Source organism: Salmo salar, chromosome ssa01 (genome assembly GCF_905237065.1).
Source record: "Salmo salar chromosome ssa01, Ssal_v3.1, whole genome shotgun sequence".
Classification (NCBI taxonomy): domain Eukaryota; kingdom Metazoa; phylum Chordata; class Actinopteri; order Salmoniformes; family Salmonidae; genus Salmo; species Salmo salar.
The window spans coordinates 55255245-55272056 of NC_059442.1; the positions used below are offsets into that span (position 1 = coordinate 55255245).

At 44.4% G+C, this 16812-nt stretch overlaps 1 long non-coding RNA gene across 2 annotated transcripts in view; it reads left to right on the top strand.

Moving 5' to 3' along the window:
- LOC123743401 (uncharacterized) overlaps positions 1-16812 on the top strand; it is a 40910-nt gene that overhangs the window by 15945 nt on the left and 8153 nt on the right. The window contains exons 4-6 of one of the 2 annotated variants that reach the window (XR_006770170.1): positions 210-329; positions 585-676; positions 11531-11981. This is a non-coding gene — a long non-coding RNA (uncharacterized lncRNA). Of the gene's footprint in view, positions 1-209; positions 330-584; positions 677-11530; positions 11982-16812 lie in introns of those variants that run through there. The other variant, XR_006770171.1, reaches the window with a different exon arrangement.

The window sequence follows — 16812 nt, forward strand, 5'->3', positions numbered from 1 at the left end:
TTCCAATGGGGGGGAAGTGGTTGCAATTGAATTTAGCTCTATCTTAGCTTGTCGTATTGGAATACTCTCTGGGTGACATTTTAACCCCTTTGATCCTCTAGATCTAGCACTGGCTCCTTACGGTAACCATAGGCTGTGTGTGTGCTCTATATGTCTCTTTCTATGATCGCACATGCAGTACAGTGATATCCCTGTTTGTCCCTCTCTAGGTTCATGCTCTCAACATCCTGAGGTGCTCTTCACAGAGACACTCATCTGGGGGGAGAACATCGTTCGTTACTGAGGGAATGCACGCAGCAGTCCTGGGTTTCACCTCCCCCGTCTGGGCTGTGAGTCCTCATCCCTCCATCCTTCCTTCTATCACACACTCCCCCTCTTCATCGTCCCTCTCTTTCTCTCCACTCATCTGAATCTGTCCTGCAAGACGATAGACCTATGATAGTTATGCAGTCTCTCTCTTCCTCCCACCATCACACGTTCCTCCTCTTCGTCATCCCTCTCTCTCTCTCCCTTCATCTGAATCTATCCTGCAGGAGGATAGTCTTCTGAATGTAATCTCTCCTCCTCCTCTCTCTCCATCTCAGGTGAGGATCTCCTCCTCCCTACTATTCAACATCCTCATCATGAGGATCTTTGGAATGAAGAAAGGAAAGGACAAACACTCCAAAAAGAACAGGTCTGGATCTGTCCTCAGTCTCCGAGACAACATCTCTCACTGTTTCCTTTAGTAGAGCACCAACATCCCACACCTGCTTGCTCAGCCCCTGTACTTCTCTATAGGGCCTGCACTAGCATATGTTAGTGCAAATCTCCCATTGGCATTGATGCACGTTTATACACAAAAGCTAAAGGTGTTTGTGAGTTATGATTTGACCTTTGAACTCTACCAGTATGTTGCGCTCGGCCCGGTTGGTTCTGTCCAGTCTTCCCTGTGGCTCAGTTGGTAGAGCATGGTGTTTGCAACGCCAGCATGGTGTGGGTTCGATTCCCACGGGGGGCCAGTACAAAAAAACAAACAAAAAAAATGTATGAAATGTATGCATTCACTACTGTAAGTCGCTCTGGATAAGAGCGTCTGCTAAATGACTCAAATGTAAATGTAAAATGTCCTGTACCACCAGGGGGCATTGAGGCCCCACCAGCCAAGCGCTTCCTCAGCCCCAACCAAATGTTATCAGCCCTACTGCTCTCTCTCTTTGCTTGAAGAGTATGGCAGGAACATACAGTCTAGTGCTACGATTCCTTGAAAAACTCCCTGAAAGAGAGACTCCCTGAAAGAGAGACTCCCTGAAAGAGAGACTCCCTGAAAGAGAGACTCCCTGAAAGAGTATCCTCTCACACTGTGCCGTTAGAAAGGATAGATGCACTGCACTCTCAAACTCCCCATCTGCTTTCTTTGTTTTCTAGTCATCCATAACCCCATTTCTCACTCACTCACTCACTCACTCACTCACTCACTCACTCACTCGCTGTGCTATCCAGGACTTGGCTCTAGAATGATTTTAACAGTTTTGTTTTAATCAAGTCTAGTGAATATGAGCTGCATACCCGTCTACAAATAGGAGTATGCACGTACAGTCGCACACACTCACTCACTAGGCCTTCACCTCTGACCTGTGTGTCGGTGTTACCGTGAGGGGGTTAGACTAGTCCTTGACAGGACCACCTTATACCCTTCGCCCTACTCTACTGTCATCTCTCCCATCATTCCCCACTCACCGCAGATGTGACCTCTCTGTCCATCCCCACAATGCAGCGCTCTGACGGGGCGCTCGCTCGGTGCTGTCCTGGGTAGCTAATCTCGCCCTTCACAGGACAGCGTCGAGCGAGCGCCCCGTCAGAGCACTGCATTGTGGATATGGACAGAGGTCACATCTGGAGTGAGTTGGGAATGATGGGAGCGACGATAGTAGGGCAAAGGGTATAGGTTGAATGGAGAGAGGAGTGCATGAGAAAAAGGTTGAGGGTAGAGAGACTTGCTGAGGCTGAGAAAAAAGTATTTGATTGTTATCCAAAGATGAATCCTATGCTTATTGCTTATAGATGCTGTGTGTGCGATGATGTTATTTTGAGGTCTTAGCTGAACTGACTTTTACCCATGGGGGCAGATGAGTTGCTCTGAAGAGATTTTTCTTTCTCCTGATAATGTCCAATCCGAGGTCTTTTTGGCCCGTCCGACAGCACAGTCTGTTTTAGTGTTTTCCTTTAGTTTAATTTGCTTGTGTGGCAAGAAACCTTCTGATCCCTCTGGGCCAGGCCAACTATCTTGTTAATGTTTTCTTAAATTTTTTTTTTTTTTTTTTAAATCGCTTTTTCTTGGTGTTTTAGTCTGTCCCATATTATTAGTGTGTGAGAGACAGAGAGAGACGTGTGTTTGTGTTTCCCCTGCTCGTGTGTTCTGCGTCTGGCTCGTGTTATTACTGTGATTATTTGGTTGTGTGTTCTGGCTACAGTAAATGCGTTGTGACAGGCGGTCCACTCCAATGTCTGGCTGGATGCTGGTGTGTTTGGTCAGACCGCTGTGTGTGTGTTGGGTCGGCTCCCATGGCTCCAGTGGAGGTGAAGTGTATCGGATCCGTCGGGCCAGCTGACCTCTGACCTGTGTGTTTTTTGCGTGCGCGTGAAAGCTGTGTGTGTGTGTGTGAGAATTATTTTGAATGAGGTTTGAATCTGAAGTTACTGAATCTGATTGTTGTTTATAATATGGTTATTTCTTTGTTATTTATTATTGCCGTTCTGCGTCTGGATTTTATTTGGATAACACAGCTCAAAGTTCATGAGAAAAACTTTTGCCCTACAATCCCTGGCCAACAGCTATAGCTGTAGTTAAGCACGTAGAATTAAGCACCTAGTTCAAACCATGAAGCTGGGAGAGAACATGTGATGCTGGTGCAGGACATGCGGCCTACAAAGTTATAATTATAGGCTAGGGAATTCAATTTTAATTTTAGAATATAATACGGACTATTTTACATTTGTGTATTTAGTCTGACTCATACGGTGCGTTTGGAAAGTATTCAGACCCCTTCCCTTTTTCCACATTTTGTTACAGCCTTATTTTAAAATGTATAAAACAATGAAATCCTCAACGATCTACACACAATACCCCAATATGACAAAGTGAAAACAGATTTTTTTTTTAAATGTTTGCAAATGTATTAAAAAACAGACCTTGTTTTTCCATAAATATTCAGACCCTTTGCTATGAGACTAGACATTGAGCTCAGGTGCATCCTGTTTCCATTGATCATCCTTGATGTTTCTACAACTTGATTGGAGTCCACTTGTGGTAAATTCAATTGATTGGACATGATTTGGAAAGGCACACACCTGTCTATATATGGTGCATTCGGAAAATATTCAGACCCCTTGAGTTTTTCCATATTTTGTTACGTTACAGCCTTATTCCAAAATGTATTATAACATTTTTGCCCTCATCACTCTACACACAATACCCCATAATGACAAAGCAAAAACAGGTTTTAATACATTTTTGCAAATGTATTTAAAATAAAAACTGAAATATCACATTTACATAAGTATTCAGACCCTTTACTCAGTACTTTGTTATAGCACCTTTGACAGCGATTATTGCCTCAAGTCTTCTTGGGTATGACTCTACAAGCTTGGCACACCTGTATTTGGGGAGTTTCTCCCATACTTCTCTGCAGATCCTCTCAAGCTCTGTCAGGTTGGATAGGGAGCGTCGCTGCACAGCTATTTTTCAGGTCTCTCCAGAGATGTTCAAGTCCGGGCTCTGGCTGGGCCACTCAAAGACATTCAGGGACTTGTCCCGAATCCACTTGTGCGTTGTCTTGGCTGTGTGCTTAGGGTCGTTGTCCTGTTGGAAGGTGAACCTTCGCCCCAGTCTGAGGTCCTGAGCGCTCTGGAGGAGGTTTTAATTTTTTCTCTCAATCCTGACAAGTCTACCAGTCCCTGCCTCTGAAAAACATCCCCATAGCATGATGCTGCCACCACCATGCTTCATCATAGGGATAGTGCCAGGTTTTCTCCAGATGTGACGCTTGGCCAAAGAGTTCAATCTTGGTTTCATCAGACCAGAGAATCTTGTTTTTCATGGTCTGAGAGTCCTTTAGGTACCTTATGGCAAACTCCAAGCAGGCTGTCATGTGCCTATGGTAGTGGCTTCCACTACCATAAAGGCCTGACTGGTGGAGTGCAGCAAAGATGGTTGTCCATCTGGAAGGTTCTCCCATCTCAACAGAGGCACTCTGGAGCTCTGTCAGTGACCATCAAGGTTTTTGTTCACTTTCCTGACCTAGGCCCTTCTCCCCTGATTGCTCAATTTGGCCGGTCGGCCTGCTCGGTACAGAGAGATCCTTGATGAAAACCTGCTCCAGAGCGCTCAGGACCTCAGACTGGGGCGAAGGTTCACCCTATCCAACAGGACAACGACCCTAAACACACAGCCAAGACAATATACGAGTGGCTTCAGGACATGTCTCTGAATGTCCTTCAGTGTCGCAGCCAGAGCCCAGACTTGAACCGGATAAAACATGTCTGGAGAGACCTGAAAATAGCTGTGCAGCGACGCTTCCCATCCAACCTGACAGAGCTTGAGAGGATCTGCAGAGAAGAATGGGAGAAACTCCCCAAATACAGGTGTGCCAAGCTTGTAGCGTCATACAGAAGAAGACTTGTGCTTCAACAAAGTACTAAGTAAAGGGTCTGAATACCTTTAAGTAAATGTGATATTTCGTTTGATTTAAATGTTTAAAAACCTCTTTTTGCTTTGTCATTATGGGGTATTGTGTGTAGATTGATGAGGGAAAACAAATATTTTATCCATTTTAGAATAAGGTAACAAAATGTGGAAAAAGTCAAGAGGTCTAAATATACCTTTCATAATATTTCCCTTGTTGTGCAACGTGCGTGTGAGCCAACCTCCTCTTTCTCTCTCTATTGTTGCTTCATTCCTTCCTTGCTTTTAACAGTAAAATGAAATTAGTTTTGTTGTCCTTATCTTCAGCATTCTAATGACATGCTTGAATAATGTAGGACTGGAATAAGATGCTTTCACTTCTCTTGACGAAAATGGAATGGTTAAGGGTCTAAACAAATATCTGCCATAGCCTACCACCATCTCACGTGCTCTCTTCTTTCGAACTCCCCGTGAGTTCTATTGGCTGCTGTATTTAACATTCAGCAAGCAAGAGCATGTATCCCTCTTCGAATAGTCTTATTAGCATAAGAAATGCTATTCTTGTCTAGCTTTTCCTGGGACTCCAAGAGTGTTTTTTTTAAGGAGAGCGGCCTGGTGGGTATTGTGCAAGAGACCGAGGGTGTAAGTTAGAAGCTTATGCGTGAGCTAAATATAAGGCTAATACAGCGTTGAATTTTTTTTTTTACCTGAAAGAGGTAGACTAGGACATCGACATTTCGATCTCGAACAGGATTATCTATTTTGGATGGAATTGATGGAGAGAGACTGTGAGAGTGCTCACGTGCGCACGGATTTAAAGCAACGATATTTGAGTGATTCGGCTATTTTAAACCTTTGCAGCAAAAAAAAAAAAAAATGTGACCCCCAAAAGCTAGATGGAGATGTTTGAATTAGACGCACATTTAGTTATTATATTACTGTAGTATAGGCTATGCCTACCTGTCACCAGATAAAAAGTTACCATCATGAGATAATAGAGAGATTGTGAACTGCGTTCCCTACCGAGATACACGCTGTCCTCGCTCTGAGCATTCATGATTCATCTTAATGCAGAGAGAAGGCCCTAGAGAAGACAGATTTAGACATTGCACATCATTTAACAGTTCCATTTCACGTCATGCTGTTAGTAGAAATAATATAATCATTTACCGGTTTCTCACTGTTATTTATCCCGGGAAGAAGGAGTGGGTTTGGCCGCGGAAATCTCGGTAACCCGGTTCCCGTTATTCAACCCAGTGTGTACTGTGTGTGTGCGTGTGCACTGGTGTGAGTATAGAGGTCAAAGGTGATTTTGTGTGGCATAGCTCAGAGCCCTGTGATGGACAGGTTTGCAGGGGGCTGGGCCGTGTTAGCTGTGTTAAAGCCGTTTGGCCTGGCTGGGAAGGCTACGCTAATCCTAAGTGAAAGAATACAGGGCTTTGTGCAACTGTAACTGCTACCACATTGGCCTAGTCAGTCCCAATCGGGGGACTGTTTTCCGTGTCGCGCTGTGGCGCTGCTTGCCGCCACATGCGGCCTCACCAGACACAACCGACGCACCTCTACCATGACGGCGCCCCGGCTCTAACTCGGACCAGGCCTGGGACGGCTTAGTTAGTAGCGGGGGAGAGGAAGTGGGGTGGGAAGGAGGGAAGGGTGGATGTGTCCCTTTCGGGAAAGAATGTGTCGCAGTCATGGCTGAAGCATATGTGTGTGCCGGTCTTCACGTAATTGGTTTACGTTGTTTGGCATTGCAGGCTAGCCTAGCAAACCCTTCCTTCCGTTTCAGGGCACGTTATTAGACTTTAGGAGTTCAAAAAATAGGCCTTTATTGGCTTGGGGTAAATGGTGGGGTTTCAGCGTTTTGAGTTTGCCAAGGTTGAACAAAGTTTATCTGCACACGCTACCGCTCCATCCCCCCCCCAACACACACACACACACACACACACACACACACACACACACACACACACACACACACACACACAAAGTGACTGAGTCAGACTAGTGTCCACAGTACACCATTTCTTTCCAGGCACACTGCTTGCCTTACCTGTTTTGGGGATAAACAAGCGGTGCAAGCTGAAGTAAAGTGTGTTTCTCTCTGAGTTGGTCGTTGGCATGAGCCTCATGAGAAGCCGACCCTGCTGGCCTGCTTCTAATGAGCTCTTTATGGGCCTGTAACGCTTTGATATGGAAGGAAGTGGTTTAGAAGCCAGAACTGCACCAGAGAGGTTGTTTTCTTTATTTCTCCCAAGTTCCTCTCTCTCCCACTCTCTCTCCCTTCCCCCTGTCTCACTCACATTTCTCTGCACAAGGAAACTTATGTAATTATCAAATGGTTTGCAGAGCTGGGTAGGATGCTCTGCTGATATTACGCTACTGTTTAAATAACAGAGTAGATTTACAGCAGGGGTAGGCAACTAGATTCAGCCGTGATTTTTGTCAGAGCGGATGGTCAGGGGGGCTGACCAAAATGATAATAATTTGTACATTTACCACAACTAAGCCCAAAAATAGTTTTCTATTTGAAAATAACTATCATTTCATACCGTGATTACATTGAGACACGATCACATATCAATTTTTTTTTTTTTAAGCAGAATTTCTGGTGATTTTACAGTAATTTTTTTTTATTTATTTTTTACTAAAAACTTGCAGGCCAAAACCTGCCTGTTGCTGACCGACCCCTGTGTGTACAGTTCAAAAAGTTGAACTGTACACACAGGCTCCCTAAGTTGAAAGACCCCTGTACTGACTTTCCCAATCCTCATCACTCTGGCACTCGCTCTCTGCTTCCACACACAGTCTACAAACCAGTGATGCAGACCTTTGGAACATCTATATTTTAAAAAGTCTAATAAATCCATGTAATGTAGCCTACACCTTCACAATAAATCCATTATTTATTTTAGACGGGTCTAAAGAAGCATGATATGAAGAAAATGTAGTCTATTTCAGAAGAACAGAATAGCATGCTCTGAGTTGCCCTTATGTTAGGTCCTGATCTGGCTGATCTAGCAGACAAGATTTGCATAGAATTCGTGGTTTTATTTTATAGTACGAAGAATACAATTGAACAAAGCTGAATAAAATAGAAAGGATATGCTTAATTTAGGTATTAATGTAACATTAGTTGTTCTACAAACTTTGGGCTATATGTTTTGGTTTTTAATACATTGTAAGGCTGCATGGTATGACTCTGATTTGTAAAAAAAAAGTTGCTTGAAAGGCGTGAGCTCTGCTTAGTTTTTTGCACAGGCTGTACACACTTCATCAGTCTCTCATTCACAATTTGACAAGCACTTGATAATGCCTGGAATTTCACGGCGGCATCCCCTTTGCGGCCGTAATGCAAAAAAATCCATGCCTTTTTCGGCTAGTGGCCATTGTGCCCTTCTCCCTGAGTGCTGCATGCTCCAAAGCACCTCTTACTCACATGGCTCTCTATCACATGATTGGGTCTTTTGCACAGGCTACAAGTGAAGACGGACGCATCGGGTACGCAACTGGGCGCATCCTTGTCCAATTCCGAGGTGCATATTGAAAATATTGGAAGAACTGTCCACATTTACTTTTCATCAGCCAACATGATGAGTAGGCCTGTCAATCTACTATCCCCCATAGTACAAAAGTCGACCTATTCTGTGCGAGAAAATTAAATATTCCAAACATAGTCCGGGCCAGTTGTGGGATGTGATAGATTCCAAATTAATACAACTATTACCATTTTTAAAAAACGTGTTTACGCAATGTGGCTGAAGTAACAGATCTGAACGTTTCGCTTAAAGTGTTGATAAACTATTAGGCTATTTCTTCACATTATAAGCACCACAATGTGCACATGGCAGTAGGCTATAAGCGCGGATGTTCCATTAGCGTGAAGACACCATTATCAAAAGTGACCACAAATGCGATTATGCATATAATGTTTTTATTATAAAGGTGCATTTTTATGGTGAAAATGATCTTCCCCAAACTTGAAACTCACGCGCTGCTTATATATGCCAGTTAGGCTCTACACCCCTTGTAAAGTGGATTAATGTGCTGCATTAGAAGTTATTTGGACGCTTTAGTTATGATACAAACCTTATTAAAACATATAGGCCTATGGGCTAGACTACATGAGGTGTGCGATTATCATGCGAAAAAGTCGCAAAAAAAGGATGTTTCTTATTCTGGGCATCATTCACATGTGATAATATCTAATTCACAAGTGATAGGCTAATATTGTCACCCATCAGACTATTCTTGATTTAATCTTGATTTTACATATACTAACTAATATATGTGTGAAATTTGTTTTGATTTAGAATAGGCCATTATCATGCACCTGTCTCGAAACGGGCAGCAGGAAAAAATACGTCATCTATGCACTTAAATAGCGAATGCCAGACGCTTTTCCCGTGGTTCATTTTCATGCCAGTCAGGTAGGCTATACTTCTGTTTTAAAGATAAGCAATGTGCTTAATATAAGGAAAGTTGAGAAATAAATATTGTATGCTTAGCCTATAGAGAGCTGATGGGATCCTCCTCTTTTTAGTAGAGGCCGTTACTGTTTTTTTTTTTCGCAAAATTGCATAGCCTATAGAAATGTTGTGCAACATGAGCTCATGGGCTCTCATGAAGTGTTTTGATTAGATTTTCAATGACATTTGCATTAATGTCAGAGTGATTAGAGGGACAATGGAGTGCTGAGCACCAGGCCGTGACCGCCAGTGTGACGGTAATACGCTCACCGCAACAGCCCTAGTTCCACCCCACCATTGGACAGCACAGCAGTCTTCCCTCAGTCACCCCCTTTCCTCTTTTCAGCCTCCTCTGGTTTCTCTGGGGCCCTAAATTAAGGCCCCGTTGAGATGGCTTCATTATGCTCGTTAAGCTCGTTAAGCTCATTAAGGCTATTGGCCAGACTAATGGCCAGTTTCCTGGATACGGAAGAGGGAGGAGGGACCGACAGACTCCTCCACTCTCTATGGAAGAGTCTTAGTCTTCTTATATCTACCAGTTTCTCTCGTCTCAGTGCCTCCACCTAAAAGCTTTTGGACTCTCACTCACTCACTCACTCACTCACTCACTCACTCACTCACTCACTCACTCACTCACTCACTCACTCACTCACTCACTCACTCACTCATATTCCCTCCTTTGCCTCTCGCAGGAGTCATGTATAGTTTCCCACGAAACTAAACCTCGCTCCCCTCGTTCTCCAAACAAGCTCGTGACAAACCAGAGCTTCACAGGCCCAACTTCATCCAGACCCTCACAGGGTATCTTGGATCCCCACACACATCTCTTATTTTAACCTGCCCTCTTGTCAGTCCTACTGTACATGTCAGGCCAACTTTGACTTCAGGGTAATTGTGAGGCTCGTGGATTGAGCTTTCTCTCCTTTCACCATCATACCTCATACAGTATGTGTTGTCGTCCTCTCCCTTTGCGCTCTCTCTTTCCTCATCTCTCCTTCCTTTTTTAATTAGCCCCCTTACCTTTTAATTAGCCCCCTTACCTTTCATATCCATCGCTCTCTCTGTCTCCCTCTCTAGCCTCTCCAGCAGGGATTCGTATGTTAACAATTCCTCGGCCCTTCAGTGGCACATGACATCACTCGTGGCAGGGCTTGCCTGCGCTGTGTCTGACTGAAATCGGACACTAAACGCATTACGCGGACCTTAATTAGCGGCCTGTTACATTTCCCATCTCACCCATCGCCAGTCCAGGCCATCCCAGGGGGGGGGGGGTATTGTTAAGGACCCAGCTGTCAGAGGGGGGTCTGGTTTTTGGGCTTTCTATGACAACCTCATAGTGATGGTGACAGGCCCCCCCCCCCGAAGCACTCCTCTCTTTCTATCTTGCACCTCTTCTCCTCTCCCCATTCTGAGTCCGGGAGAGAGATGGGGGTTGTAGAGTTTGAGAGTGAGAAATGTAGAATGACAGAGTTGTAGGATTAGAATGGGAGAGGTAGAGTGTGGTAAAAGGGATTGATATGGGGTTTGAGTGAAGAAATAGGTCTTTAAAAGATTAGGTGAAGCAGAGATGATCGGAGTAAGACGGACTAGACTGATGGGATGTGGGGGGGGGGTATAGTTCTATTCAATAACTATTACTTTACTGTGTACTGTATCTCCCCTGTGTGTATCCTATCCTCTTCTGTATCCTGTCCATATTCCTAAATCCAGAGAACATCTGGCCTGTAATATTTCCCAGGCAAGTCTGCTCTGTCTCTGTCTTCCAGTACGGGGGTGAAACTACTAAATATGTGTATAAAGGTTGTCTAAACACAGCAGATTTCCTGCACACTCAGCGAGTCACTCCATATGGGTCAATGATCAGTAAATCATTGCCATGCTGCGTTCTGTGCTTATACCGACACCCTCTTTCTTTCTGCCCCCCTTTTTCTAGGGGACCATTTCCTTGGTCTTTTAGTCTACACTTGTTCTCTTTCTATTTTTTTATGAACCCCCTATCCATACTCTTGTTCGCCTGCACCACACTTTTCTCTCTTGTCGGTCTGCACAATTTTCAATTCGATGCAAATCTCACATCTAGCCAGATACGCTGGATACTGGATTTGGTTCTGTGACAGGAAGACGTTACACTTCGACTAGTGCGAGTGGCTAGAAAAAACATCAACAAAGCCCTTCTAAAATTAAAAAGATAGCCGTGGGGGCACCTCCGTGAAAATCGCGACTTGTCCAAATAACCAGTAATTCAAAAACCAGCGCACCGGAATCGTCTTCGTAATGATCACAGCCCGAAAGACTTAACATTTTCGTGTTTTCGGCTGTCTCGTGAGACTAAATGTTGTTAAATCGGTGTACCACAACAAGTACAGATGATAAATAACTCTCTCTGTGTCTGTTCTAGTGACAGTGGTCAGGTGATTCTGTACCCCAGCCTGTTCCTGTTGCTGCTGGTGTTGGAGCTTCTCTTCCCCTTCCCCATGGACAGGTCTTCTTCCACCCTGGGCCTGGCCCCCTTCATGCCTTTCATCAGATAAGGAGACACACACACACACACACACACACACACAACAACTGATGACATAACTTTGGGGCTCTCTCTCATCCAATGGTGATTTAGCTAGAATCATACTGTTTGGATCACGTGTTCCATTGATACTGTACACACAATAAGTTATGCAGAATTTTTTTCCTGGATCAAAAAGGGCTTAGGTGAGGTCTCCCGAGTGGCGCAACGGTCTAAGGCATTGCATCGCGGTGTTGCGGTGTGAATACAGCCTGGGGTTGGTTCATTACCGGCAGTGACCAGGAGTCCCATAGGGTTGCACACGATTGGCTCAGCGTCGCCCAGGTTATGGAAGGGTTTGGCCGGGGGGGGCTTTACTTGGCTCTTGGCGCTCTAGCAACTCCTTGTGGCCTACAGGCTGACTTCGGTCGTCATTTGAACGGCGTTTCCTCCGACACACGTTGGTGCAGCTGGCTTCCTGTTTAAGCGAGCAGGTGTTAAGAAGCGTGGTTTGGCGGGTCATTTTTCAGAGGACGCATGACTCGACCTTCTCTCCCGTTGGGGAGTTGGAGCGATGAGACAAGATCATAATTACCAAATTGGGGAGAAAAGGGGGGTAAAAATGACAACAACAAAATATTTAAAGTGTAGGGTGTGGCAATGGGCACGGCGGGCCCATTGGCGCGGCTGAATTTTTGAGGACATTTAGAGGCCCCCCATTTTTTGTCATTGTAGAGAAAGTTTTACAGGTTAAAATTTCCTGCAGTTCTATGCATTTTGCCATGGCTAATACTGTGTTATTTTGCTCAAACATAATAAAATCAATACTGCTAAAGTAATTATTTGTATATATATTTTTTTGACATGCACTGAACGTGTTTCGTCACACAGTGCCTTCAGAAAGTATTCATACTTCTTGACTTATTCCACTTTTGTTGTTACAGCTTGAATTCAAAATGTATTAAACATATATTTTTTTCTCTCCCATCTCTGCACAATTCCCCATAATGAAAGCATTTTTTTGTTACAAATGTTAGCAAATTTATGGAAGATTAAATACAGAAATAGGTCATTTACATACAGTGCATTCGGAAAGTATTCAGACCCCTTCACTTTTCCACATTTTGTTACATTACAGCCTTATTCTGAAATGTATTAAACATTTATTTTCTTTTTTATCAATTTACACACAATACCCCATAATGACAAAGCAAAAACAGGTTTGGATTATTTTTAGCAAATGTCTTAAAAATACAAAACTGAAATATGACATTTACATAAGTATTCAGACCCTTTACTCAATACTTTGTTGAAGCAACTTTGGCAGTGATTACAGATTACTGAGGAGTGGCTGCCTTCTGGCCACTACCATAAAGGCCTGATTGGTAGAGTGCTGCAGAGATGGTTGTCCTTCTGGAAGGTTCTCCCATCTCCACAGAGAAACTCTGAAGCTCTGTCAGAGTGACCATCAGGTTCTTGCTCTCCACCCTGACCAAGACCCTTCTCGCCCTATTCCTCAATTTGGCCGGCTCTAGGAAGAGCAGGCCGCCCGGCCAAACTTCTTCCATTTAAGAATGATGGAGGCCACTGTGTTCTTGGGGACCTTCAATGTTGCAGAAATGTTTTAGTACCCTTCCCCAGATCTGTGCCTCGACACAATCCTGTCTCGGAGCTCGACGGACAATTCCTTCGACCTCATGGCTTGGTTTTTGCTCTGACATGCACTGTCAACTGTGGGACCTTATACAGACAGTTGCGTGCCTTTCCAAATCATGTCCAATCAATTGAATTTATGACAGGTTGACTCCAATCAAGTTGTAGAAACATCTCAAGGATGATCAATGGAAACAGGATGCACCTGACCTCAATTTTGAGTCTCATAGCAAATGGTCTGAACACTTATGTAAATAAGGCATTTCTGTTATTTTGACCCCCCTTTTGCTGCTATAACAGCCTCCACTATTCTGGGAAGGCTTTCCACTAGATGTTGGAACATTGCTGCAGGGATTTGCTTTCATTCAGCCACATGAGCATTAGTGAGGTCGGGCACTGATGTTGGGCGATTAGGCCTGGCTCGCAGTCAGCGTTCCAATTCATTTAAAAGGTGTTCGATGGGGTTGAGGTCAGGACTCTGTGCAGGTTAGTCAAGTTTTTCCACACCGATCTCAACAAATCATTTTTGTATGGACCTCGCTTTGTGAAACAGGAAATGGTCTTCCCCAAACTGTTGCCACAAAGTTGGAAGCACAGAATCGTCTAGAATGTCATTGTATGCTGTAGCATTAAGATTTCCATTCACTGGAACTAAGGAACCTAGCCCGAACCATGAAAAACAGCCCCAGAACATTAATCCTTCTCCACCAAACTTTACAGTTGGCACTATGCATTCGGTCAGGAAGCGTTCTGCTGGAAACCGCCAAACCCAGATAAGTTTGTCGGACTGCCACATGGTGAAGTGTGATTCATCACTCCAGAGAACGCGTTTCCACTGCTCCAGAGTCCAATGGCGGCGAGCTTTACACCACTCCAGCCGACGTTGGCATTGCACATGGTGAACGTAGGCTTGTGTGCGGCTGCTCGGCCATGGAAACCCATTTCATGAAGCTCCCGACGAACAGTTAAGGTGCTGACGTTGCTTCCAGAGGCAGTTTGGAACTCGGTAGAGTGTTGCAACCAAGGACAGACGATTTTTACGCGCTTCAGCGCTCGGCGATCCTGTTCTGTGAGCTTGTGTGGCCTACCACCTCGCGGCTGAGTCGTTGTTGAAAAGACAGGGTCCTGAAAAAGGGCCGTTTCTTTTCATGCTGAGTTTAGCTTTCCCCAACCATAACAGTTCCAAGAATATAGTAGACCTAATTTCTGGTCAATAAGGGACAGTATTTAGCCGAGTGTGGAGGCTGTTTTGTGTGTGCGTAGGTGTGTGTGTGCAAGTGCATGCATGCAAGTTTATGTGTGTCTCCACATCTCACGACGTTCCCAGATTCCCACTCCTTTATCTCTACTCCTCCTGCCTTGCTGCGTCGGGAGGGTCCGGGCATACGCGTGGGAAACAGAGGTTCGCACATTCTTCTCACTTCTTGGAGCTGGAAGGAAAGACGGAAAAATATTATTCCTCCGTAGCACCTGAAAACAGCCCAGGAGCCGACAGCCACGCCCATTCCCTCTCTCTCCACCCCCCCTGACTCGTACCATCAGCCAGTAAGAGCGGGGGAGGGGGTCTCTCTATCACAGAGATGTCAGATGCACCCTAATGGAACGTTCTGTTCTAACACTATAGGGAAAATAGACTGGCGGAGAGCAACAAACAGAACAGACACAACAAACGCAGTCAACACCACACAATGTCGCGTAAACGGCTCCATAACGATGTACAGCGTAAACGAAGACGGCCGTCGCTATTCAGTTCAGTTGATTTAAGATACCAGTCTGGACATCAAGACGAATCTTCCCGGGTTCTTTCGCAAACACACGACACACAACATAATACAATACGAAACATGAAGCACAACACACATTTCGATAAGTAGGCATTATAATAAATCATTCATTCAATGAAGTTGTTTGTCTGTAGATATGCGTGTGCGCATGTGGAATACTGTAGGCCTATTTCTTGGCTGGAGAATTCGCTCCCTCTTTCCTATAGGTTGTACAACACCTTGATAAGTGTGGTGGATATTTGGAAACTCATCAGTCATTTAGCAGGCACTCTTATCCAGAAGGGAAAGGTAAGGGGTACACCTAGTCGGTTGTAAAACTGAATGCCTTCAACTGAAATGTGTCTTCCGCATTTAACCCAACCCCTCTGAATCAGAGAGGTGCAGGGGGCTGCCATAATCAACATCCATGGTGCCCGGTGAACAGTGGGTTTAACTGCCTTGCTTAGCGGCAGAACGACAGATTTTGACCTTGTCAGCTCGGGGATTCGATCCAGCAACCTTTAGGGCTACCTGGGCTACCTGCCCAGCAGCAGTCAGTTAGGGCATTTATCTTAAGGTGGCTAGCCGAGACAAGCACATATCACAGTCGTATTACGTACATTTTTCTTCAGTAAGAAAGTTGTGAGCGTAGTCAGTGCTAGTAGGAAAAGACAAGTGCAAGCTTTTTTTGTTGGGGGGGGGGCGCTAAGACTGTCTTATTTAACCTCTTGACGTTACCCTAGGATAGGGGGCGCCACAGCGCATTTTGGAAAAAATTCGTGCCCATTTTCAACGGCCTACTAATCAAACTCAGAAGCTAGGATATGCATATAATTAATACCTGTGGATAGAAAACACGCTAAAGTTTGTAAAACTGTTTGAATGGTGTCTGTGAGTATAACAGAACTCATATGGCAGTCAAAACCCCGAGACCGATTGAAACAGGAAGTGGAATTCTGAATTGTGGACTCAACTTCACGTCGTTGCCTATTATTCACACCGTGAGCTATCGTTATTTGAGCACTTCCTATTGCTTCCACAAGATGTCGCCAGTCTTTACAAAGTGTTTTGAGCCTTCTACTGTCGAAACTCAGTGAATGAGACGCGTTGGAAATTGGTCACAGGGGGAGGGCCATCACCATTATGACGCGCCGGCGGCCCTGTCTACCCCCACCTTTGGAAACGTTTTGAAACACAATGCAATCATCGCCCTCGAATCTTATTGGCTCTCTTGTTGAAACAGGCCCTGAAGATTTATGTTATACAACGTTTGACATGTTTGAACGAACCTAAATGGGAAAAAAATATTTTATTTCAAAACGGCTGTGGCGCGCCCGGCAGAGTTTTTGGATACACCATTCAGACGCGCTAACAACAGCAAGCTAATGGAACATAAAGGATGGACTTTTTCGACCGAAAATACATCTGTTGTGGACCTGGGAAATCCTGGAAGTGCTTTCTGATGAAGACAACTAAAGGTAAGGGATTATTGACAATATTATACAACATTAGATGTGATATGCGATTGTTCCAAGATGGCGCCTAGCTGTATTTACTAGCTCATTTTCTGAGTATCGCATCCCCTTTTATCGCTAAGTGTGATTACCCAGTAAAGTTATTTTTAAATCTGGTATGACAGGTGCTTTCAAGAGATATTCATCTATAAATCTTAGAATGACAATATTACATTTTAAACATGTTTTCGAATAGTAATTCAGTAAATTGTAGCACTGTTTCATCGGATGCTTTTGACGGGAAAATAGT